Raw genomic sequence first — 26,043 nt, 5'->3', positions numbered from 1 at the left:
GTGTAACAAAAAGTGCTTCTTCTTTCTTTATATTTGATGAAATGAACCGAAGCATATAGCTTTCACATCTATTGTCATAGTCCAAAATTGTAGGTAAGCTAAGCTAGACAACGCTATTCAGTTGAAAAAGGTGCTACCAAAGAGCGTGTGCTAAGCTGTCAATACAATAACAATTACATGTATTGATCTACACTGTTAGTTAGAAAAAACAACTGGCTTAAGGCTAGCCTTAGCGCTTTTAGTATGCTAAATACTGTACGCTAAAGGTGTATACAGTATTTGTTATATTTGATAACATGAGCCAGAGAGTATAACTATTTAGCAAAGCGTATCGATAATATATATATTCTGGTTTTATATATATATATGTATGTGTGTATATATATATATATATATATATATACAGTATATGTATATATATATACTGTTAATACATAAATAAGTGACAACAGGGTTAGAGTGCTAAGTTGCTAACTGTACGCTAAATGTGGAAAAGGGTAAAAAGCAGGGTAACCGATTTTTTTTCAGAGAATATAGCTAATACTTCAATTAGCATATCACCATGGACAATTTCATATGTATTAGACTACACTAATGCTTCGTAAGAAAAACAGTCCTCAGGCTAGCAAGTTAGCCAGCTAAGCTGCTAACTGTACGCTGAAGGCCTTGAAAAAAAGGACACTCTTAAAAGTGAGTGAGCAGCCGTAATGCTTCATTTGACCCTGGAGTAAAACTTTAATCGCTACACTCCATGATAATGTCCTCTCCATCCTGCCTCACTAAAATGTTTAGCTGCCGCCGCTCGCCTCTCTTTGGGGCAGCGTTGATATTGTATCCACCACCAGAGAGCCTTTATTAGCATCTCCATCTCGCCTCTCTCTCCACTAGCAGCCATTCTCCTTTGTCATTCTAATCTTTACCCCTGGCAACGCTACTTAGCTTTCACCTCCACTCCTAACCGAGTGTGTGTCTGTACGCCTTGTGTGTTGTGTGCGATTGTTGCTGTGCTGTGGTTAAAGGAAGATGACGACAATGAGGCGGGTCAGTCAAGGAGAGCGCAGATATTCTCATTTGGAGAGCTGGAGCTCCTTGCATTGTCTCTCTCTCTCTCAGGATTAGTCATTTGCAAATAATAATTGTCCATTTTAATGTGCTTGTGCAAAATAGACCCTGGAGATTAGACAACAGAGACTCCATTGTCACCATCAGTCACAGAAAGTTGAGGATAAAAAAATTCTGTAAAAAAAAAGAGGATTGCTTTTGGGTTAAGTACATGCATATACAATTATTTCTAAAATCATATCATGCCAAGATATGTGGTTTAAAAAAAATCTTGACCTACAGGAAGGCTGTTAAAAAATACTTAAAAAACAAAAAGTTAGCAGGCTGTCAAGTGCATGCCAAACAACAGGTGGCACTATAGCTATGTCAGGTTGTTCTAGCCAATCAGGGACGTCATTCCCGGAAAAGGCACAAATACATATAGTAGTTAACTAAACCATATATAGTGCACTTTAACATCATTACTGTAAATACAGTACATACCTTTTGCCCCATGGGTTGTTCCATTTTTTTCACAACTGTAAATTCCCTCTGGGTTGTGTTCAAAGTACTCTAGAATACATGCTAGTGTATATGTAATACAGATAGCCTCCAAGTTTTGTAATCATTAGACAAATGGCAAAAGTCCCGCCAACGTTTTGCTTGATGGCAGCAATGTTTTTCAACCAATCTTGCTCAAATTTGACACACATGGTTGTCCGTTCCCTAAAAGCGTGTACCAAATTTTGTGGTCATTCGACCAAACACATTAAAGTTACAGTGGGTTGTTTTGTAGAGCGCGTTCAGCTGTGCAAGAAATTTCACATGGATCATATTTACAGGGTAATAACAGGGCTACCATGTGGTGTATTTGTGGAGCACAGGCAACACAGTCGGGGTGCATGTTTTGACACCCTCTACGTGTAGCGCTTCAGGAGTAGAACACTTAGCTTACACATAAAAATACAAAAAAAACACTAATATCTGTATTTTAGCTTTCCAAAAAGCCAGTTTTCTGTGACCTATGAGACCCATTTGTGTTTTAAGTGTGTGTTTTTTGGTAAAATAACTGTGTTCAGACAGTCAGTGGCAGCGGGTCATGACTGAATGTCGCTCTGCAATAAACGGCATAAAAATACTCAATCTTGGCAGATCATAACTCTCATGTGAGCTGATAAAAATCTGTCTGGAAGGAAAAGTTGCTGACAAGGACTTGACTTATTGACGTCCGTGTCAAAACAAAGTGGAGACATTTTATTTTGTGATTTTTTTCATGACACTTGTTCAGTATTAGATTATATTCACTTGCCTGCATATAGTAAATACTCTTGATGGTTTGAAGTTATGGTCATACAAGGACGCAGCTAAATGCGCTGGTTAAAAAAAGAAAAAAAAAATCAATCCCGCTGGAAGTAAATTCACACTCTGCAGTCCCCACAACAAGTAAGTTTCTCCATAATTACTTCTTGTCGTCTGGCAGCTCGGTGCACAATTGGCTCACTTTCAGCTACACTCACACAGAACATAGCCCAATAAAACTACAGAATGACTTAAATACTCTAAACAGTCTCACTTCAAAGGTCGAACACAGTCTATTACTCCGATTTATCTGACGTTTGCGACGTTGTCCAATAGAAAACAATGGGACTAGAAATAATCAGATCAGAATAATCAGAACTATTCATTAATAATTTCATATTAATTTAAAAACTATTCATTTAACTTAAATCCTATTATGTATACAAGCAAGGTAAATGTCGAAGCTAAAACGGAAAAACAACAACAACCCCGTCTTAACTTTAATGAGGAACGTGTAATACCGCGTATCAGAATAAGTGTTGCACGAAAAGATGCACAAAAAAAAGCCAAAGCCATACACTTGTTTTGTAAAACTTGCGAGTTCTACAACTTTAAGGACTTTTTTAGGAGGTTGTATAACAGACGCCCTCTCGCGTCCATGGGCTAAAGCCTGTGCAAAGGAGGAAATCAGATGACGATCAGTCGTCATATCTGAAAGATGTTTCAAGAAACACACTAGCGATCTAAATGTACATCTGTAGCCCTGTAAAGACAATGCAATTCAACACCAAATGTAATAAAGTTTGGACCTCAACTGGAGACTTGGACACATTTCTGGTGTGCATTTTTAGTAGGACATTTTGTTGAAATAGGCTAGATTGCGTAGGCTTCTTCAAGAAATAGCTATATTTGCAAGTGTAAATTGAAATATACTATGCAAAAACCACAATACACTGTCTTAACTTTATGTAGGAAGGTGGAAAAGACACAAAGAAGAGGAAAAAGCCATGAATATAACTTCAGAGGCACATTTTGGTCCAATTCTTAATCGTACAACTTTAGGGACTCTTTAGATCAGGGGTCACCAATGTTTTTTCTTGCGAGAGCTACTTTTAGAAAATGAAAATGGCCACGAGCTACTCATTTTTGTAGAAATGATTTTCATACCTTATTTCAACCCAAACAGATCAAATATGCTTGTTTTACCAAAACGTTCACAAAATGCTGGTATCCACAACTCACATTTTATGTTTCAGAATACTTTTCTTTCTAGTGTTCTCACATTATTAACTGAAAACCTGAATGAAAAGCAGGCTTGCGGGCGCCTCATGTGGTCGTGGGGGGGCTACCTGGTTCCCGCGGGCACCACGGTGGTGATCCCTGCTTTAGAGGTTCCACTGTCGTTCTATTCAAATAACTGATGCCCTCTCGTGTCCATCAGCTATAGCCAGCACAAAGGGCCATGTCTTCTGGTTCCGGTTTACATTTAGCTTTTCTTCCTGGTGTTTTGGACCGCATTGCTATGGGCTATATAGCAGCTGCCCCTTCTAGAAGGTGAGACTTAAGCTTGTGTGCCTAGAAAGTGAAAGTGAGAGTTAAGCTGGTGTGAATGAGAACAATGCATCTATTATGTGCCTCCCAGTAATTTTCCCTGAGTCATATCTAAGTGTTGTGCGACTCTGATTGTGCTATGTGAGTGTGTGTGTATAATGGAGGGTGAGAGTGTGTGTGTGTGTGTGTACACTGAGCTATAAGACTGTATAATATTGAACAAGAGCATGCTAACAGGCACGTCATAAAGATAGGTTACGAACACGACAAGTCATGCGCCATATTGTATCAACCATGTACACGAACCGAGGCAAAATTTTGACTGCATTTTCTATGTCATCCGAAACATATGCTAACCAGGGCATAGGCTAAGGTTCCACTCTAATCTGTCACATCTGAATGGATCTTCAAAGAAATTGCCTTTCAAAAACACAATAATGTGCTAAATGAACATTTTTATGGCATAAAGACAATGAAATCTAACACAAAATGTAATAACGTACAGTTCTGACCTTAACTAGCGTGGACACATTTCCAGTGGACTGTTTTGGAATATCGTAATAACATTTTTAGTAGTACATTTTGTTGAATTAGGCTAGTTTGTGTCCCAGTGTGCCATTAAACTGAAAGCCTTGAAGGGTTCTCCCAGTGAGATTTATCCTAGTGTCCAAGTAACCTGGTTTAACTCTCTTAAATTCTTGTTAGGATCAAATAATAAAGACAATTCAGATGACTCAATCTTGCAAACAATCAACAGCGAGAACCATTCATGCGCCCCCCCCCCCCCCCACCTCGCAAATAAATCAGTTAACAGCAGGGAGTCCATTTCAGGGCGACAATTAGATGGTCCTAATGACGTGTCCCCCCTCACCACCGCCACCCTCCACCTTTTTTAATACTTTAATCGACCGAAAAGTGATTTTCTTTCGGAATCCTGTGATCTATTAGCATTTGCCCCATGTGGACAGAGTCCTGGCGTGAACTTCTTTTCAAGTCTGCAGTCCTGAAACAACAGAGAATTGATCACATTGGCGCTCCAAGGTCCAACAAACACAGAAGGTATTTACTGCCGCGCATATCTCCTGTCTTTCATTTTTGTCTTTTCATTTCCTAAGCGAGCCGGCAGCGAGATGGCAATCTGCCAAATGTTCTCTTCAAGGCGTCCTGTCTCTCAAAGTAAAGGGAACGCGTTTGAGCATAGCCAAATGAGGAAATGCTGTTTGAGTGTGGCACAGTGCAGGAAGTGTTTTTCTCCATGTTGTACTTTTCTCTAATACTGCATGAGTTATGAGGACGGATGAAGGTTTGATTAAGAATGTGCCCTTGTTGTTTGGGGAATGGATCCATTCCCATAAATGTCATCTGCCAATGCCTGCTTGGATTATAAAATCACAACAATGAATGCTTGTGTCAATTTAACATCGTAAAGTTACGCAACGTTTGACAACAGGGGTGTCACTTTTAATAGCAATTGTGGAGTAAATTAGAATCACATTAATGAGCTTTTTCCTGAGGCAGGCTTATTACCAAGCAATATAATGCTGACAAATTTGCCTAATAAATCTCATCCGATAATCATAGCGATCTTTAACCACCTTGTTTTAAAAGCCAACTTGCTTTTTTATATTAATAACTGAAATGCCTGCATTAATACCGCTGATGAGCTCAACTGAAAGATGAGATGAGGCTAAAACCCAACATCCGGCAGGCGATAAGTGAAGAGAGATTTTTTATGAACACGTGTATTGTACAACATGGCAGCGACAGAACCGATGTTGTAATGAAAGGAATAGCAGCAGACTGCTAAACCAAGGATTAATAGTGCTGATGAGGTCATTATGCACAACAGTATGGCAATTAATCATAACACGCATAACTTTCACACCAACATCTGAGTAGCAACATTTTAAAGCGCATGCAGAGCTAGATAAAGCTGCTGGATGCTAACCCCTCATAATAATTCAAATGCAACTACAGTGTAACCTTGGTTGGTGTCATTAATCCATTCCAGAAGGTCCAACTCTAACCAACACGTACTCTGACCTAATTCATTTTTTTCATCTAATCCAATTAATCTGTTCCAGAAAGCCACGAAAAGCAGAAAACAATTGAAAATAGAAATACCTATGCATTATGAATGAAAGGGATAAATTAACATTTAAGGCTATTTTTACTTTCACTGAAGATGCAAAGGACATGATGTGATGTGAGATCAACACAGACACCACCTTTGTCTTTTGCCATGAGTTATTTTTTAATTCAATAGTGCTTCTCACCTCAGGTCTCTGCCTGTCTTATTGATCACAGCTGCAAAATAACCCAAAATGGAGCCAAAGAAAGTTGCAAGTGCCAGCATTTTGGTAAAGAATGAGAGAAACACTATTGAATTCAACAAATAACTCTGAAAAAACAGGAAGCTTTGTGTTTATCTCGCTGCCTCATTGTGTCTTTGGCAACAGTCACATTTTCAATAAAGTCAAAAGTAACCTTAAATGTTCATTCATCATTTATATGCATTTAGAATTGTTTTAAGCATGTAAAACAATATACTATTATAAAACTATAAACATTTTTGAGACTTGTGACTGTGTTAGTTAGCCAAGAACTACAAAGTCATCTGCTGATGACATCACAGATGGGCGAAAGAGCTTTCTCCGGTTCCTGTTTCCATGTATTAGCAAGCTAATAGGCTGCTAAAATGGACATTTTGTGATAAAAATGCATTAGAAACACAGTTGGACTCACGCAGTGTATTAATATCATGAGAAGACTATCGTATGCTAACTGGAAAATTAATGCAAACCGAGGCAAAATTCAACATGCTAACCGGGTGCACGCTAACTGAGGTTCCACTGTACCGGGCAGCAGTGGCTCAGGAGGTAGAGCAGGTTGTCCACAAACAATCGTTCAGGATTGGCAGTTCGAACCTAGCCCCTACAGCCACAGCTGTTAATGCCAATGTTTTTTGACCTGACACTAATTACAGACCCCTGATTAGAATTTCTAGACCATTGAAAAGAAGCATTAATTGGGTCATTTTCAATATTATACTGTATACTATACTTTTTTGGTAAGGCAAACTTTGTTACTTAGCAATTTTTTTCTAATAAATCACCTCTGATAATCATAATGGACCATCTTGGACCTGCTTGGTGTTACTGGGCGTTACTGGGTAGCTTTTAATATTAACAGGGTCATAAATTGACTCCTGCAAGAAAACTCCAGTTGTAATCGTATTTCCAATTCCCAATGCGCTGATTCACCTTTAAACCTAAAACCAGTCAATTGCCAAGCAATGATGACATCAAATAATGCATCAAGGCAACACAACAGTGTTTCTTTTTAAGGGTAATATTGATTTATACGACTCCCAGCACACATTAACTGTAATTAGAGGATGGTGCCGGCGGGTATTTTAAAGTCATTACATATTTATTAGGTCACAGCTGGAACGTGCCTTTAACACTAAGACCATTTTATCATCTTTGAAATGTTATAGTCATGAGATTAGTCAGGATGTTATTTTTAAAAGCCAGAAAGATTTCATTAGCGCCTTTGACACCGCACTTAAAAGATGGCTTTTGGGGTCTTTTTTTGCACTGGGGGAAGAAGTTAACTAGCAAATTTCCTGGCTTGGGAGGTCGTATCAAAGCCAAAGTAGAGGCGGGAGAATGCTCGTTTAACACCCAGCATCGTGTTGTGTTGAAAGGAATTGTTGCTGCCTGACTAGAGGCTAGCTTGGGTGTTTTCACTCATATACTTGTCTGATCAAGTTTGCTACGTCGCTCTGTAAACATGCTCACAGTTACCGCAGTGACTCACTTTGGTGGGTTCTGCGTTTCGGGAAAATGAGCGTGAGAGCGCCTGCTGAAAAGTGCTAATTTTGCAAGATCGTCTTGAAGCTATTAATTACTAAGTAACTTCCTGTTGTTGTTGCTGCTGCTGGTGTTTTTCTATGTTTTTTTGTGTGTGTGAAAGAGGAAAAGGCTGTTTCATTATCATTCACCCCGCTCGCTTCATTAGCGACTTTGCCACAGGGACTTCCTTTAAGTTTTGACTACAACCCAGCCGCAAGGTCAAAGTCACCACATTTGAGCTTCATTTAGAATCTCCACACCCTCTTAAAAAAAAAAAAAACGTGAGTAAAGCCAAGAATTTCTCAGGCATAAAAGGTGCACAAAAGTATTTGAGCATCTACAAGAAGTGGGCAGCTACCACTCTTCTTGGAAGACTTTCTGCAAGATTTTGGAGTGATGTTATCTATTTGTGAAGTCACCAAACTCATCCAAACATGCCCTCATGGACCTTGCGTTGTGCACTGGGAATAGAAAAGGGTCTTCCCCAAATGTTCCCATAACGTCAAAAGCATACACTTGTCCAAATTCTCTCGTACTGATTAAGATTCAGGAAAAAGCAGAGAAACATATTGGAGAGACTATGTCTCTCAACTGGCCTGGGAACGCCTCGGGATCCACCGGGAGGGGCTGGACGAAGTAGAGGGGGAGAGGGAGGTCTCGGCTTCTCTGTTTCGGCTGCTGCCCCTGCCACCTGACTTTGGATAAGCGGAAGAGATGGATGGATGGATGGACAAAGCAGAGAGACCTGAACTTTTCCAAATGTAAAAATGTCAAGCGTTACGTTCATTATGGTGCGAAATTTCCTCTCAAAATGATGAAGCCAAGCCCCAGTTTGCAGCTCTAATGGCTTCCACTCTTCTGGGAAGACTCTCCTTTTTTTTTTTTTTTTTTTTTTTTTTTTGGGAAGACTCTCCGAAAGACTTGGGATTGATTTTGTCCATTTGTCAAGTCACCAAACACATCCAAACATGCCTTCATGGACCTTGCTTTGTGCACTGGGAATAGAAAAGGGCCTTCCTCGAATGTTTCCATAAAATAAGAAGCACACACTTGTCCAAATTCTCTTGTATTAATTAAGATTCAGGACAAAGCGGAGAGACCCAAGCTTTTCCAAACATAAAAATGTCAAGCGTTACGCTCATTATGGTGCACAATTTGCTCAGAAAATGATGAAGCCAAGCCCCAATTTGCAGCTCTAAGGGCTTCCACTCGTCTGGGAAGACTTTCCACAAGATTTTGGGGATTTTTTTGCTCATTTGTGAGGCCACGTGTCTCTGATAATTGACCTGCGCTTGTTCTTTGACATTCTACTCATCCAAGCATGCTAGCATAGTCCTTGTTTGTGCACGGAACACAGAAAACCTCCACTGTGCCCACAAAGTTGGAAACATACAATTGTCCCCAAATGTTTTACTCTGTCCCAAGACTTGTGCACTTCTTCTTGATGTGAAAGGAGTGTTCATGCGCCTGAAGTGAGTCTACATTTGACTGACATCTCTCTTAGAAGATAATGACAGGGTTCAGTTTTGAGGTCAGTGCGTGTGCCATCGCTGGATGGAGAAGTATTAATTGATTTGTCCGAGAAGCGGGGGAATCGATCGAGCAGTCATTCCGGTTTACGGTGACACCAGGCCGTTCACAGCAGGAGAAAGACACAGTGTGTCTCCTCTCCAGTCCAGACAAAGAGACACTGAGTTATTGGACGTCCTTCCTGGAAAAATCCTTATTTGTGGCATTTCGAGCTCATGATCTAAACCACAAAGTCAGTCTAGGATGTACCGGAAGCGATGATCTGGATTTTCGTTGGCTGTCTTTTCATGTTCTGGTACCATCCTCGCTCCTCTCGCACCTTGTTCGGACAAGAGTCACCTCCGGGCCGTCCTCACGCTGCTATGTGACTGTCAACATTAGCGTGACATGGCATTCAGGTTTTTTGTCTTCCCAGTGGTGAATTGATGCGTACATCCTGTATGTCAGGGAAATCCTTGCAGATAACCAAGACAAGTACTGGACTGTATAACTACTCAAAGGAACAGACTCACACCAGCCAAGATTGTCTTTCACTCGAGTGGGACAGCACAGCTTACACCTGTATGTTTGCTCCTCCAGACTGTCAAAGTTCTGCCGTCCGCGCCTGCTTTTTATTAAGTAGGAAGTAAAGTCACACAAAGAAATGGAAAATTACTGGAACAGGGTGAGGAGGGGGTCAGCTACAGGAGTAAGGTGAGGAGGGGGTGCTGACCTTGGCCATGTGCACAGCACATGGGCCAGCACATGTTATCACAAGGGAACTGCTTTGGTGTTTTAGCACATTTTCATAACTGCACAAGATACTAGCTCTAACAAAGGCTTCTTTCACACTGTACAAGCAAGCAGTAAAGCATTGATGATACTACGCTGGATTGCTCTGTTGTCATGAAATAACTCCTAAGTCACTCACACTGTACACAGAACACATCAAGGACAGAAAATACTGCAGTAAAACACTAAATACAAGAATGAAGTGGAGTGGCAGTAATAAAAAAATGAAAGTCAAAGCACTCGCAACCTTTCCATCCCAATAATAAGACCACTACATTGTTTAGTTATTACTGTCACTTTCAGAGGATCAGCCACCAGTCAGTTACGGTGTGTGTGTGAGGCTACCTAACAGAGGACAGTTGAGTTTGCTGATGTTGTTTTGGCAAGATTAGTTGTAATAGCGGTAGAGAGGAAACTGTTGAGCCAGCATTCATCGTGCTGATGAGTTGATTGCAAACAAGTGTAACACATTTCAACGCGTTTCAACGCGTTTCACCCCCACAGCTGAGCATGCAGTGTGATGTCACTTGCGATTGCATGAATGCAGCTACTGCCATCTTGTGTGGAGGTTGCCGACAATCACAGACGTTAATGCCAATGCTAATTCGAGGCCATGGCGGGTATTTGCTTTAGTAGACTACGCACCTGGAGACTATAGGAAACCTGCCAGTTAATTGAATCGAGGCGTTAATTGGAGCATTTACGGCAGGGGTGTCCAAAGTGTGGCCCGCTGGTGGTTTTAATTGGCCTGCAGCACACTGTAAAAATATAATTTAACAGGAAAACAACAGTAAAATGGGGGGAAAAAAATCAGCAATGATTTTACAAGAATGAAGTAAAAATATTAAGAAAAAACGTAATCTAACAAGAAAAAGTCGTACATTTACAAGTATGACATTGTAATATTGTGAGGAACAAACATTTTAATAGCATAAAGTTGAAATATTAAAGGTTTTTTTTAAGTCATAAGAGAAACAAAGCATCGGGTAAAGTTGTCATTTTTGGAAAATTAGGTGGCAGGAAAAGTTATGTCACAACAATGACGGCCAAATATTATAGGTATAAAGTCATAATTACGACAACATAATTTACAACAAGAAAGTTTAAATAGTTGAAAAAAAATAGCCGCATAAATGGAAAAATTGGCTGTAATTTTGTAAAGTAAAGTCAAAATGCTATGAGAAAAAGTCCTATTCCAACGCGAAAAAAGGTGTAATTTTATGAGAATAAACTTGTAATATTATGAGGAAAAATCATTTTAGTCGCAAAGTTCCAATATTAGAAACAATGTTTTTTTTTTTTTTGGTTGAGGAAAAAGTTACAATATAATGGGAATAAAGTCATAATATTATGAAATGAAAGTTTATGAAGATTATTTAAGAAGAAAATGTATAATATATTTATTAATATTTATTAATAATGGGGACAAAAAGAGCAAATTTGATACTAATAATACGTTTTTTTCCATTATATCACAAAGCTCCTATGCTGTTTTTTTGTGAAATATATATAATCTCTTATCATATCTTTACAAAATATCAAAGTGGCCCTTGCATCGTTTCGGTGGAAAAAGTTTGGACACCTGTGATTTTTTACAATTGTTCCGTTTAAAAAAGCTTTTACACAAATGCTGCCACACGCGCTGCATTCCTTTAACGGACGGCATTTTTCAACGCCTTCACACTTCATCATAACCTTTCAGCAGTTTGGATATGTGAGCACACCGACATCCAAGAGGGAATAATTCATTACACAACTCACTTTGGCCATTTGTCTCCTCCAAACACTGCTTTAATTATTTTTTTAAAGGAGGGGTCAACGAGTCATTACTATGGTAATGCAATGCAAAGGCCAGCGGCAGCAAGCCAAGCATTGATTTGGAAATTGACATGCTGTCACCGTGGCCGGTTCCCTTTTCTGTCAAGATAAACAACAAAAAAAAGACAAATCAATTCAGCATTCTCGGATGTGGAAAGTCGGTAGAAATGATGATCTTTTTATATGAAGTTGTGGCGATAAAACCAAATTAAACTGGAAGGCTGGAAAGAGGTGGCGTAGTGTCATCCAAACATGCAATCATTTACATTGAATTCATCTTGCTGGGGGGGGTCACAGGGCGTGAAAGTTAATCACTGAAGTGCATCTTCATTTTGTCTGCTGATCATTAATATTTGTGGGTCTGCCTTCTGGCTGCTTCAAGGTCGTCAATGATGGGAGAATTTGATTGAAGCAGTTGGTAGAATCCAACACTGGACTATATATTAGAAATACATTCATACATTCAATACTAACCCATTTTATTGTCTTTGCGCTTTTAAAAGCCCAGTCACCAGGAGGACACTGAAAGTTGTTGCTGTTGTTAAAAGTCCAATCTCCAAGACAGTTAAAGTAACGTGGCTCATTTCCACCAAAACGTATGGCTTATCGTCTGCTTACATTACACCAATGTCCTGACATCTCTCCCCAAAAGACTGTCTCATTCCATTGGAAGGAGTGTCCACTACCGAGCTGTTGTGCCACCAGGCAGTGGGTGAACAACGCATTGTTATACAGGACAGTCGTTCACTAGTCGTTCACACTCCAGGCAACAACAACAACAACAACACATTGTGACCACCCCCCAGCCATAAATTGGGGAAATCTACAGTAAATAATACTTTTGGGCATGTTCTCCCCATGCAGGTGTGGGTTTTCTCCGGGTACTCCTGTTTCCTCCCAAAAAACATGCATGTTAGGTTAATTGGAGACTCTAAATTGTCCATAGGTATGAATGTGAGTGTGAATGGTTGTTTGTCTATATGTGCCCTGCCTTTGGCTGGCGACCAGTCCAGGGTGTACCCCACCTCTCGCCCGAAGTCAGCTGGGATAGGCTCCAGCATACCCCTGCAACCCTAATTAGAGTAAGCGGCATTTTAACAACCCTTTAACAACACTGTTTCATACCATGCAAATATATCACACAAAAGCATTGTTATTATTATTGTTTTTAACATTGTTACGCCGAAGAACTACGTTACTGGTGTAGTGACACATCACCACAACACACCAGCTAGCTACTAGCCAACTGGCTAGCTACTTGGCAAGCGACTAGCTTCGCATCACACTCACCAGCAGCGCATTAGCGACGCGCTCACAATGCATCAGGCCACTACCGAAAGGTAAGGTTACATATTGGAGCTGCCGCTACTGCGGCTGCTGTTTTTGTTTTTGAGTTTGGAAAAGTTAACGCTCGGTGTAGGCATTCGTTTCTATGTTGCTATGTGAACTCAATGCACCCAGGAAGGAAGTTCCAGTAATGCTTAAAAGGACCAAAACATGGCGAAACACTGTAAGTATTACATGTTATCAGGATTGACCTGTCACTACATGCTTACAGCATAGATATAAAACCATAAAACCTCACTGGGGATTTTTGGAGGTGTTTTAATAGCGGGCTTTCTAGGCGGCATAGGTGTGTCCCGTTATGTGCAGTAATTACCTGCCACTTTTGAGCTGTTTTTGTATCTATAGAACGCACAGAAAAGAGAAAGACGCGTGTGTTCATGTCTCACATAAGGATTGTGGGCCAAAATTCCAAACAAGTGCAGTTTTCCTCTAAATCCCCTCAAAAATATTTGTGTGAGGGCTGGGAATCAAGCATTGCTCTTGTACGCCCAATTTATACAGGGTGTCCACAAAGTCAATTAAAAAAAATGTACTACAAAAGCAATTGATGAGATGTGTCAAATCATATTGTATGTACTCAGTGGCGATCAACATTTTTAAACACAGTGCATTTGTGTATTTCAGGCACCCTGATGAAATGCTATTAAGTTCCGTTGAACTTTTTCACTTGATCAAAGAACAACATTTTTTATAAACAGTAATTAACGTAAAATTAGTGCTATAATTATTTCTATTTGTTTCTGTAAACACAGATGATGACGATGTTGCTTGTAACGTTTGATTTGTAGCTGCCCAAAGACTGAAACAGAAAAGCTGAATCAAACTAATGGAATATTCAAGCAGTAAAGTAAGCGTAAGTACCTACAGTCCAAAATAATGATATGTGACCCTTTAGTAACACTATTTCATACCATGCAAAGATATCACATAAAAAGGCCTTTGTTGAATGTTCAGAAGGTTTCCTGCACTCATGGGCTAGATTGCAATAATAAATTTGACCAATAGGAGTGCTGCTGGACTCCATAGTCTACCTTTTCATCACTGGAGCATCAGAATAATCACTGCAATAACCTTTATTCCATTATACTGTCAGTGGCTAGGCACACTTGGTCTCTCTGTGCGGCTTTCAAGGGAAATGCTTTTTGGAATGCTTTTTGGAATTTTGTTCATCATCCACAGTCCCTACGTGAGACATGAACACACGTCTTTCTCTTTTCTGTGCATTCAGAAGATATAAAAAACGGTAAAAAGAGGCAGTCAAATCATATTCTATGTACTCAGTGGCTAACAACATTTTTCAACACAGTGCATTTGTGTATTTCAGGCACCCTGTTGATGAAATACTATGAACTTTTTCAAATTATCAAATACATTTTTTTTATAAACAGTAATTAACTAAAAATTATAACTATAATTATTTCTATTTGTTACTGTAAACACCGATGATGACGATGTTGCTTGTAGCGATTGATTTGTAGCTTGCCCAAAGACTAAAATAGAAAGGAAGGTCGCATTAAAGCTACAGTGGAAGAATACATGTGGAATGAGGTAGTAAAATTCTAGCTAGATGCTTTCCGTTGATTCCAAAGTGTGGACTTAGTTTACTGATATTTCCTTTTTATTGTGTTCTTATTTTGGTATATCCATTTCTGGTTTTGCACAATTTTGAGTCCTGGTATATCCATTTCCTGTGTTGCACAATTTTGAGTCCTCTTGACCTTTTTCTGAGCCAGCTGCTGGTCTCACCTGTTCCTTGTTAGCAATCAGCAGGCTTCTGAAGCACAGTGTGGTCACTGGAGCAATGCTGGACCGATTTCAATGGTGAGTTTATGACATCCTCTACTTCTACTTGGCTTTGGACTTTTATATTTTTATGTTTTTGTTGTGTCAGCCTTGGTGAGCCATGCTGCTTTTAGGCCCTGTCCAGACGGGAACGGGTAACTGAGTGACAACGATGTAATACACAGGGCACACCCACGTGTGGCGCTGTGAATAGATACGCGGACGGTACCACGTGACGCACCAAACCACAGAAGAGGAAAGAACAGATGTGCACAAGTCTGTCATCTTCAGCTTTTCAAGGCTTGTGGACTTACATGTGTGCCATTTTGGAAAAGGAGAAGACAAGAAAATACCAGGAGAATGTTGACTGTGGTGAGTCATGACACTCGGAATATTCAGATATGTTCTGGTCACATGATTTTCTAGTTCATATGGAAACAGGGATTTTCCCACTTTTTTTTTTTTTTAGAGCTACAACAAATAATAGCAAAACATAACCGCCATGTTGATATTTTGTACAGCAACACATGTAGATATGCTAACAAGTTCCAAAGTAAAAAGCCTATAATTCTAATCAACTTCATGCCCCCCCCCATTTTCCACATATGTCAACTTTTCTACTTACATAATCTTTGTATTTTATTATTGTAATTATTATTTTTATTTTTGTAATTTTATTCTCGTAATATTATGATATTAATATTTACAAGTTCATTCTTGTAAAATTGAAACTTTTTAAATATTTTTTACTTTATCCTTGTAAAATTACAACTGTTTTCATTTCTGCTGTTTTTTTTATTTTCCAACTATTTTCCGACTTTCTTTTTGTAAATGTTCTTCTCATAAATTATGACATTATTAACATATTTTGACTTTATTCTCATATTATAACTTTTCACCAACCGCCATGTTCCCAAAATTTCATCTTTATTTGTTGTTTTGTTTTGTTTCTCGTGATATTCTGACCTTAAAATCATCTTTCTCTTAAATATTACAACTTCTGCTACTAAAGTGACGTTATTTTTCTTCATATTATGACTTTCTTGTAAAATTGACTTTGTTAGTTTACAACTTTTTTTTTTTTCATTTTGATGTTATTCTTGTAAAACAACTGCTGAGTTTTAATTTTTGCTGTTTTTTTTTTGTATTATCTTGTGAAATAATATTTTTAGAATGTGCCGCAGGCCAATAAAAAAAGCTGAGGGCCGCATATGACCCCCCGAGGCACACTTACGCGTTAGGTGGTTTGGGTTTGGGTTGGGGTTCGGTGCAGTTAGCATTTGATTGTGTTTCCACATCTACCAAAAAGTTGCACGGCTTGTAAAAAGTCAAGTAACAGAAAAGTAAATTGAACACCGAGCAGGACTGTGTGGAAGCATTTTTGTTTCGTCTGCTGGATTTTTTTTTTTTCCTGTCTTCAGGCTGCTTCGAGGTCATCCATTAAGGAGACTCGTATTTAAACAGTTGACAGAAGGCATGTGGCAGCTGTGTGAGCTGTAAAAGTGCGCTGTGGGTCAACATATAAAAAACAGCCCACCGTGCAAAACTCAACCCATTTCATTTTCGTCTCACCGCTCCTGCCTGCACTTTGACATCAGCAGCTTCATGCATCATGTGTTGCACGTTGGAGTCTGCCGCGCTCATTAGTTCGGCACGGCGAGACAATGACCTTTGTTAGTGGGATGAAGGTCATGGGAGTATTGTTGTTGGCGTCTCCGAGTTGAATTAATCCCCGCTCTTCGTCAGACAGACATCATGGATTTTGGTTGCCAGCCGGTTGCGTCATGTTGAGATTTTTTAGTTGGGTGTCTCTTTGATTAGATTTTACTTGTGTGTATGCTAACATTAGCATGGAAGGAATTAATGTCAATGCCAGAGAGACACAGTGGCAGAAACAACAAATAGAGTGTATGAAGCATATCCAGGGCACGCTTTCATCCAAACAAAGAATGATGGATGTTGGGGAACCGGGGGGGAATTCTGTGTGCAGCGGGCGCCAGCTTTTGTACCAGGCCTGTAAATATTTTATGATACAGAAAAACGCTCATTTGCTGTTTGTCATTACAGCTTGTAATGGCTATTTGCATGTAGGGCGAGTCAACATGGCCAAGGTATGGCCAGCAATAGATAAGTGGCTGCTCACGCTGTACTGACATCTGATGAAAGTGTTTTGTTGTCGGAAAACGCTAACATTTGAAAGGGAATCTCAGGACAGGCTTTATTTTAAGATGTGTAGCGAAGCCTGGGGGTGGTCAGTTTTCATCGTTCATGACGTTATGAAAACACAGAACGTGGGGCGACGCGGCTCAGGAGGCAGAGTTGGTCGTCCAGTAACTGGAGGGTCGGGTCGGTGAGTCGAATCCCGCTTTATCCATCCCAGTCACTGCTGTTGTGTCCGTGAGCACGACACTTCACCCACACAGGGATGCGTCATTGACCAAGATGCTGATGCTGCGACCCAGATCCAGTGCCCAGACGCCGCACGGTGCCTGCCCAGAGACCAATGCAGAGACAAATGTCACTGTACATTGTATATACAGTATGATAAGTTACAGCCTTGTTTATAGTGGGTCATTGGTTCCAGACTTGAATAAGATAAATGAATTTCTACTTGTATATATTCAATGTTAATAAATGGAATATTTTTGTAGTTAGAGCATAGAAAACCTATTTATGACATTCTAAATACAGTTTTTAACAATGTAAGAGCCCCGTAGACATGAAATAACACACCTATAGTCACCTGTACACTCATATTATTCATTGTTTACATCACATTGCACAAATCTTATGCTGCAGGGACAGCATGTTCTATGCCGCTTGTCCTTACCAGGGTAGCGGGGGTATGCTGGAGCCTATTCCAGCTGATTTTGGGCGATAGGTGAGAGCTAACCAATTAGCCTGAAATGTATTTCTTCTAAACTTAAGCCAAAAACTTACAACTTCCACACGGAATGGGAGGAGGTCTATATTTCACTCTATCATGTCGGACATGACTTCCGCCTAGTGACCACAATACTACGTATCGCTTGTATTTCAGTATGTTTTGACTAATAATAGAACGTAGTCTACCATGAAACAGCCGTCATTTAATCAATTTTCAGTGAGCCTTGCACCCTTTCATTTTTTACTATGTTGCCCCCTGGTGTAAAGTCAACCCAAATAGTCCAGTGGTCCGGACCAGCTGGTCCCAAACGCGGACTTTCTGATGGTTCTCTTGTTTCTCATCGACTGATTCTACCAAAGTGAATTTCCACTGCCTGTGTTCCACTTCTTCCAGGCAATTAAAGCCAACTTCAGTTATTTATCAGCAGCAACACATCAGCCAGATGCAAATTATTACACCTGTTTTGCGACAGCGCGAACCAACTCGCAAAGAAGAAAGTTGCTTAAAATAAATGAAGGCATCGTCCTCGACTGACCTGGTGAGGAATTCAAGTGTCTTGAGTTTGATGTACATTGTAATTTGGTCTTTATGGTACACACCTGTGCTCCGTTTTTTTTTTTTTAAGTGAATTGAATGTGATGCGAGCCCTCTGCCTCTATGAAACGTGTCCACCGGGGTCATAAGAATCTTTTAGAAGCCATCCCGAAATATGGTTTGGTAATCATTGTTAGGTGTTCCTACTGTTAAAAGTCCAGTCACCAGGAGGCCACTTCAAGTGACATGGCTCATTTCCACCAAGAAATACGGCTTGGTACTGTTTGATACACATCCTAAGAGCTTTATCCTGTCAGGTATAAGAGTAGTCACTGCATGTCTGGGTGGTGTGACTCGTTGTGCCGTATCACGTGGACGACCCTTGGAGTCATGCTTTTGGTAAAACAAGGAAGGCTTCATTAAAAATGGCTAAGCAGCATCGGGGGAAATCATCAGTGATCGTGGTCGTGTTGTGGGCGGGGGGCTTTACCTTAATCCGGTGTTCCCGGGTATGAGTAATCCAATCACGGCGGCTTTATGACTAATAAAGTGGGAAATATTTAAAGACTTCAGGGGCCGCCATTGACCTGATTCAAATGGACAAAGACCTTCCGTTATGGATTCATCACGCACAACCTGATCCTCCTCTGGCCTCGGGGGGGAGGAGCCACACTTAAATTTGAATGTCAAGATGCATAATCTCAAATTATACACCACACCTAACGGTTTGTTTCTCCTATAATCGATCCAAGAGGAAATAGCAGCTTTGAGTTATGGTAGTTAATAGTTAAATATTGGTTCCATATGTTATTATTAATTAAGGAGAATGTTCGACTTTGTCTCCTGCATTATGGCAGCGGCCAGCCTCTTTAATATTTGATGAGAATTTATTGGAAAAGCTCTGTTCTCTTCTTGTTATAGTTGTTATTTAACCTCTAAAGCCCCCAAGGCCTCCCTGGCTCCAAGCTCCAGTGCGTTTCTGCGTCTTTAAATCTTCTGTATGGAAAATGTGCTCGGGGAGAATAAAGGCGGCACTTGCGAGACTTTGTTCTGCCGTTTTATTTTGAACGTCTTTTTATTTTTATTTCGACTGCTTCCCTGCTACAAGTCCATCTTAAACTGTAACTGAGAGCAAAGGGTAACATGGTTTGGTCCCACCAAGAGGTATGGCATGGTACGGTTTGGTGTGCCTTTCATTGTGTTGGCATTGTTCAAAATTCAAACACCAGGACGCCACTTAAAGTCCACCAAGACGTATGGTTCGGTACACATTTTATTGCGTTTCCACTGTTAGTTCGGCCACTTAAAGCAACATCGCTCCTTTCTACCAGGAGCTACAACAGCGGTGCCCAAGACTTTTTCCAGTGAGGGCCACATAGAGAAAAATAAAAGCATGCAAGAGCCAATTTAATATATTGCAAAATAACAAACACTTGTAGATATGCTAAGACGTTATATATATAAAAAAAAGTTATATATAAAAAAGTGCATCTCAGCTTTGTGATATAGGAGAAAAGGTGTATTACAAATATTAGCATCAACTTTGGTTCTTAAATAATCTTCATACATGTTGTTCTCTATGTAATGTTATGACCTTATTCCCAAAATATTGTTACTTTTGTGCCTTAATATTTAATATTGAATTCCCGTAATATTTACACTTTATTCTCTTAACTTTTTCAACAAATTTGTTTCTCATATTTATTCCCAATCTATGCTACTAAAATGACATTTTTCCTCATATTACAAGTTTATTCTCAAAAAAGTGCAATTTTTGTAGACAGAATACTAACTAGAATAATCTATTGACTTTAATCTTGTCACTTCATTTCATAACTTAATTTCCCAACAATTTAAACTTTCTTCTTGTAATTTTTTTCTTGTAATTCTGACTTTATTCCCATATTTATTCTCTTAAACGTTATAACTTTTTTCACATAACTTAAATTTCCCCCCAAAAATTGTTTTTTTTCATAATACTGTGACTTAAAAAAAATCCTCATGTTATTCTTGTAAAGTTATGAATTTTTCTCATTTGATTCCAACTTTATTTTTAATTTCATAATAATAATGCATTTTATTTGCAAGTGCCTTTCAAGGAACTCAAAGTTATTGTACATCGACCCAGTTAAAAGCAAGGCGCACATAAAATCTAAAAAATAAATAAATAAATGAAATAAGATCAAATAAAAAATGTCATGATAAATTATAGACAATAAGATTTTCTGAATAAGCGGGTGTTGAGTTTAACTTTATTTTTCTAAATTTGCTTCCTATTTTTCCATTTTTGCTGGTGGCGGTGTTGTTTTGTGAATGAGCCACGGGCCACACTTTGGGCACCTGTTCTTTATTTATTGTCTTTCCATTGTAAGAAGTCTAATAACCTGGAGAACTGTCATTGAAAAATGGCTTGTTTCCACAAAGAAATACAGTAGTTTCTGCTCAGTCGGTTAACCAAAACATGTTCCGTACCCCTTCGTTGGCTGAGTTCCGTTGTGATAAAGGAGGGGATCACAGTATGTGTTGGAATTCCTGTTTCCCCCTGCTCCCTGGTGCCGGCAGCACTCGTGCAGCCCCGGACCATGACACTACCATCATCACGCGTGACTGTAGGCCAATTATCTTGCTACTCACTTGTGCTGCCAGCTATTTGCTCAATTCTACAGTCTTGTCTCTTGCGTGATAAAAATGCTTGCTTGAGTGTGAGGGGTGTTCTCACCATGGATTATGAATGAATGAAGGATGTATACAGTAGATGTAGAAAGTCCATACTAAAAAGACTCTAATGAGCTGCTGTGACTGAGCATCACGAGCTCAGCAGTCCAAAACCTTCTTATTAATGCGCTCATGATTTGGCGAGTGTTCATTGTTCCAAACTGCAGTCCCCAGCTTGACGCGTCTGCACGGTGCGATCACACGCTTTCTCACAGCGCCGCAATATTTACTTCGCCGCAAGAAATCTCTAATCTGCGCCCCCCGCTAACCCCCACCCCCTGTCTCGCTGTCTCTGCGACTGAGTGGCACTTTTGGAACGGTTCTGCTCAAAGGCGAAAGAACAGGGAGGCCTCTGAGGATCTCTCCCCGTCATGGCGTCGGATGGAGGACACGTGCACATCGCAGTCGGCGGCCATGAGAGAAACGGCTGAGCTGGCAAACGGGCTTCAGTGGTTCTGATAGCTAACACACCGCGCACGCTGTTGTTTGATGTTTGACTGTTGAATATTAATGATGCATCTCATACAGTAAACATCGCCTTTCTACTTTGATGTAGCTCACTGATTAAACGCCAGGAACAACCCAAGCCTTCGCTAAGTGCCTAACAAGTCCGCAAAAATGTACGTTAGACACTTCAGCCTACTTACAGTACATATTGTGTTTGATGTTCCACTCCTGACCTACAGGTGGCGGTAACGGGCATTGCAAACTAGAGTAGGCCTGCAACTAAAGATTAATTTCTTCGTCAATAAATCTGAAGCTTGTTGCTTTGAGTGATGGGTTGTGCCCTATACCAGTGGTTCTCAACTGGCTTGGCTGTGGGACCCACCATCACCCTTCAGTTACAAGTAATGACCCAAATTTTTCAACTCAAACGTCTCATACAGCTTACATTGTAAGGGACTGTTTTCAACACAACGTAAGTTGCAGCACTGAGACACTGTCTCTTTATGGCGTGCTCTTCTCCAGCAGATATCTGCAGCTGTGTGTTGGACGGACGGCATGTTAAGTCTCCAACTCGATGTCCTTCTTCTCCCACTCAAGCGTGACAAAGTCGCCCAGAAACATGGCATGCATCTCACGGCGGAGAAAGCGAATAGCGCAGACATGAACGTGAGATGCATTCACAGATGTTGGGTCATTACGATATACAGTGCAGTGGGCGCTGACAGTTAGAGATGCTAACATTGCAGCGCTAAATATGCTCCAATTTGTGGTTGCCTTTTATGCCACTAAGTTCCACAAAAACAAAGACGACGATACAGTAGATTACAATACCAGTCAAAAGGTTTGACTCTTTTGCATGCTACTGAATGGGAAAGTGTCTCCAAACCTTGGACTGGTGCTGTGCATGTGCCTATATTTTGCTCCAAAGCATCAAAATGTAGGTCCAAAGTGATTTGTGTTCCTTTGTTTATATAGCAGAGCATCTCAACTTTTCCCACGACAGGAATAGTGTTTTTGTCAGTACCGACGCATGGAATTGCATAAGTCGGACACACGCATACACAAGTGCTTCTATTAATAGCTCACTTAGCAGAGACCCGGTCGTCTGTTTACAGCGATAGTATTGCTGTCTGTCGAAATGAATTTGCTGCTGCGTGTCACGCGCACACGAAAGCTTGCTGACACATTTAAAGGTGTTCAAGGTGGTGAGATTTTTAGGAGCCGAGAGTGACCGTGATGAAGCGGGTTGTTGATCATCGGCAGGCAGGAAGTTCTTTTACTTTTAAAGTGCTGGGACTTCAGCTGCCGTGGTGTGACGGATTACGTCCTGATGTCCAATCGTGCTCACAATCCAAAACAATCAAATGGAAGATTAAGGCAGCACTTAGCATTTGGTATGTCTCTGTAATTAATGTGACTTTAACAGTTTAATTTATGACAGCCGCCGCCGCAAAAGTGCACCACTTTGAGCCGCGGATGACGGGCCGGCTTCGCGCCCCCGCTCCATTCGCCTCCTCGTTAAATCTTCTTAAATGGCAAAAAAAAACCACAAACACTGCTGTGACGGCTCAATGATGGAGAAATTGGAAGTGGCGTCGTCAAACTACAGAGTGGTATTTATCCCAAATAGAGGGTCAAATAAGTCATCAGGGGAAATGTCACAGGGCGGGCTAACCTTTTTAGATGCTCCTGACCTTTGAGGCAGAGTGCCGGGATGGAGAGTGATGTGCATGAGGCTGACTGAGGTCTAATGAGGTCTGCCGCCATGGCACAAATTAACTTTAGGTTCATGATGAGGTAACCTGGATGGATGAGGAGCATCACGCTAAATAATAACCCTGATTGTTTAACTATAGGTGATACAGTATGATAACGCACTGAGAAGGTCTACCTGGACGATACTGCTCTCAAAGTAAAGGGGAGACTTTTATCGTTCAGTCACCAGGTGCGTGGTATATAAAAGTCAACCACCACCAGGGTCTCTGATTTGCAGCTGTGGCTGTAGGCAACTTCCTGGTGTCAGTTTTAATTATATGCTTCATCTACCTCTGCATGCGCTTTGAAATATTGATGTTAATCTCATACGTGTTAGACTTGCCGGACGGTTTACACTCAACTCATCAGCAGAATTAACGGTGGCTGTTGTGTTTGCTATTACAACATTGGTTCTGTTGTTGCCGTATTGTGCAATGTACTTGTTAATAAATGACCATGTGGTCATCAGCTGCATTTGAAGTATACGTCGTATATGTATATCATCAGTGGTCGGCATCGAGCTGGTTTATGTACCTCTGCATGCGCTTTAAAGTGTTGCTACTCAGCTAATAGTGTGAAACTCTAATGCGTGTTACACTTGTACATTTGTTTACAATAAACTCATCAATGCTATTCATGCTGGCTGAGCAGTTTGCTCTTTCCCACTATAGCAACATGGGTTCTGTTGTTGTATTGTGCAATGTACTTGTTAATAAAAGAACATCTTCTCCTCCAGATGACATCAGCAGCATTTGAAGTATAAATCATAAGTACAGTATGTCATGGGTGGTGAGCCTCCGGCAGGTTTATCCTAACTCTGCATGTGCTTTAAAGTGTTGCTACTCGGCTAACACCGTGAAACTCACACGTGTTACACTTGTAGTGTTGTTTACAATGAACTCATTAGCACTTTCCATGCTGGCTGAGCAGTTTGCCTCCTCTGCGCATTTGCTGAGAATGCACCCCATTTTGCAAAATGGCCCCCTCATGGATCATGGGGCCCTACTCACAGCGTGTGTTCTGTGTGTAAGGAGTGGCCTGGAAGAGTTAGTTAACATCGTAACCAAGGCAAGGGGCAGCAAAAAAATAAACAAACAACCGTCAATCGGACGATTTATGGGCCCACTGGGAAAAGTCCCGGTGCTCCCACAACACCAATTTGGGATTTAGCCTTAAAAAAGCATATGAATTCATACTGAAAACAATTTTGTCATGTTTCCCTCCCACCTTCTGGTCTTTTGTTGACGAGTTGAAGGCGAGGAGCCATGTGACTTGACTTGCCTTGAGTGTCTAATATAGATAGTTCACCAAAGACGAGTCCACTGCCTGCCTGCCTGCCTGTGTCCATTTCCATCCTCCGTCTGTGGCGCCGCTGTTTGTTTTTTGTCACTTTATCAGCGTCACACTGGGAATACATTATCTGCAGCGCTTACATTTACATATAGAAGATACGTTTGAATAAGACTTTATTAATCCCTGAAGGGGAAGTAGTCTGGAGCGCCGTCTCCAAAGTCTGCACATTTTATTTGAAGGTGTCCTCAAAGACCCCCCCCCCAATCACTGCAGAGGACATTTTCCCAAGCTTTACTTTAAATTTACAGTAAAAGCCTTCTTTCTTTAACTAGCCATCTTTTCTTATGGCGCCTCATACAGTGTAAACAAAAAACCCTGCCCTGTTTGCGTACGTCTATTTTCCACTCATTTTAAAACCAGCTCTTGTTTTCACTATGAGTTTATCTTTGCTGGGGTATCCTCGGGCGTCTTAAATTGGGCTGATGCTTTATTATGTGAATACTGCAGTGCCAGAGTCAGTAAGACGGCTCTTGAGCATCCGTCCAGGCAGGTGTACAAGCTCTTCAGGCCTGTATTGACTTTCACCACATAACAATCAACTGATGGTAAAGATATTATTGATTTTGGTTGCTCATCACCCTCCTCCCCCTGTGAGGTGCATCTACAGCATGATGAAGGTCCCCCCCACCACTCCTTCCTCTTCTTGGTTTAAGTCATAAAAGTGAAACTGATGACCCAGAAAACCACATTTTCAGCACAGGTAATCATAACCATTAATCATCGCGCCGCACCTCGCCTTCACATCGGCCGGGAAGAGAATGGGTCACGGCCCGAGATTGTGTGGCTTCGCAGTGAGGGTGAATTTGCATCGCCCGCCACCCGCTCAAGGCCATTTGGGGTGATTTGTAGGGGCCATCTTGCAAGATCAACTGAGTTGTACTAGTGGAAAGTAAATGATGAAAGAGCTTGAGTCTGTCTAACCCACTTCAAGTTTGCTCTGTGGAAGATTTGCACAGAAAACACAGAGAAAGGCGTTATTATAAAGTGTTGCAAATTAATACATGTGCCAAAACACTCATCTGGTTTGTCTCATGTAATTGTTATGTCCACATCAAATAAACAACAAAACCATATACAGTACTGTATATATGTACATATATGTGTACATGTACAGTATACACACATGATGCATTTCATAATAGGTTTGGTAGCTGGTATCAAAAAGGGAGGGTAAATAATAAAAAAAACAAAACAATTAATACCAAAAAAGAGAAACTCTTAACCCTTTATAAAATGTCATTTGTACATCACATTACATTTTGTTTTTTTAATCGTTGTGATTTATTTTCTATATTTAAATTATTTTTTTCTTTTTATTTATGCAATTAATGATTTTTTTTAAATTTTATTTTTAAA

This window comes from Dunckerocampus dactyliophorus, chromosome 21 (assembly GCF_027744805.1).
Source record: "Dunckerocampus dactyliophorus isolate RoL2022-P2 chromosome 21, RoL_Ddac_1.1, whole genome shotgun sequence".
NCBI lineage: Eukaryota > Metazoa > Chordata > Actinopteri > Syngnathiformes > Syngnathidae > Dunckerocampus > Dunckerocampus dactyliophorus.
The sequence above is the reverse complement of the archived record's forward strand: the minus strand, read 5'-3'. Positions refer to the sequence as shown.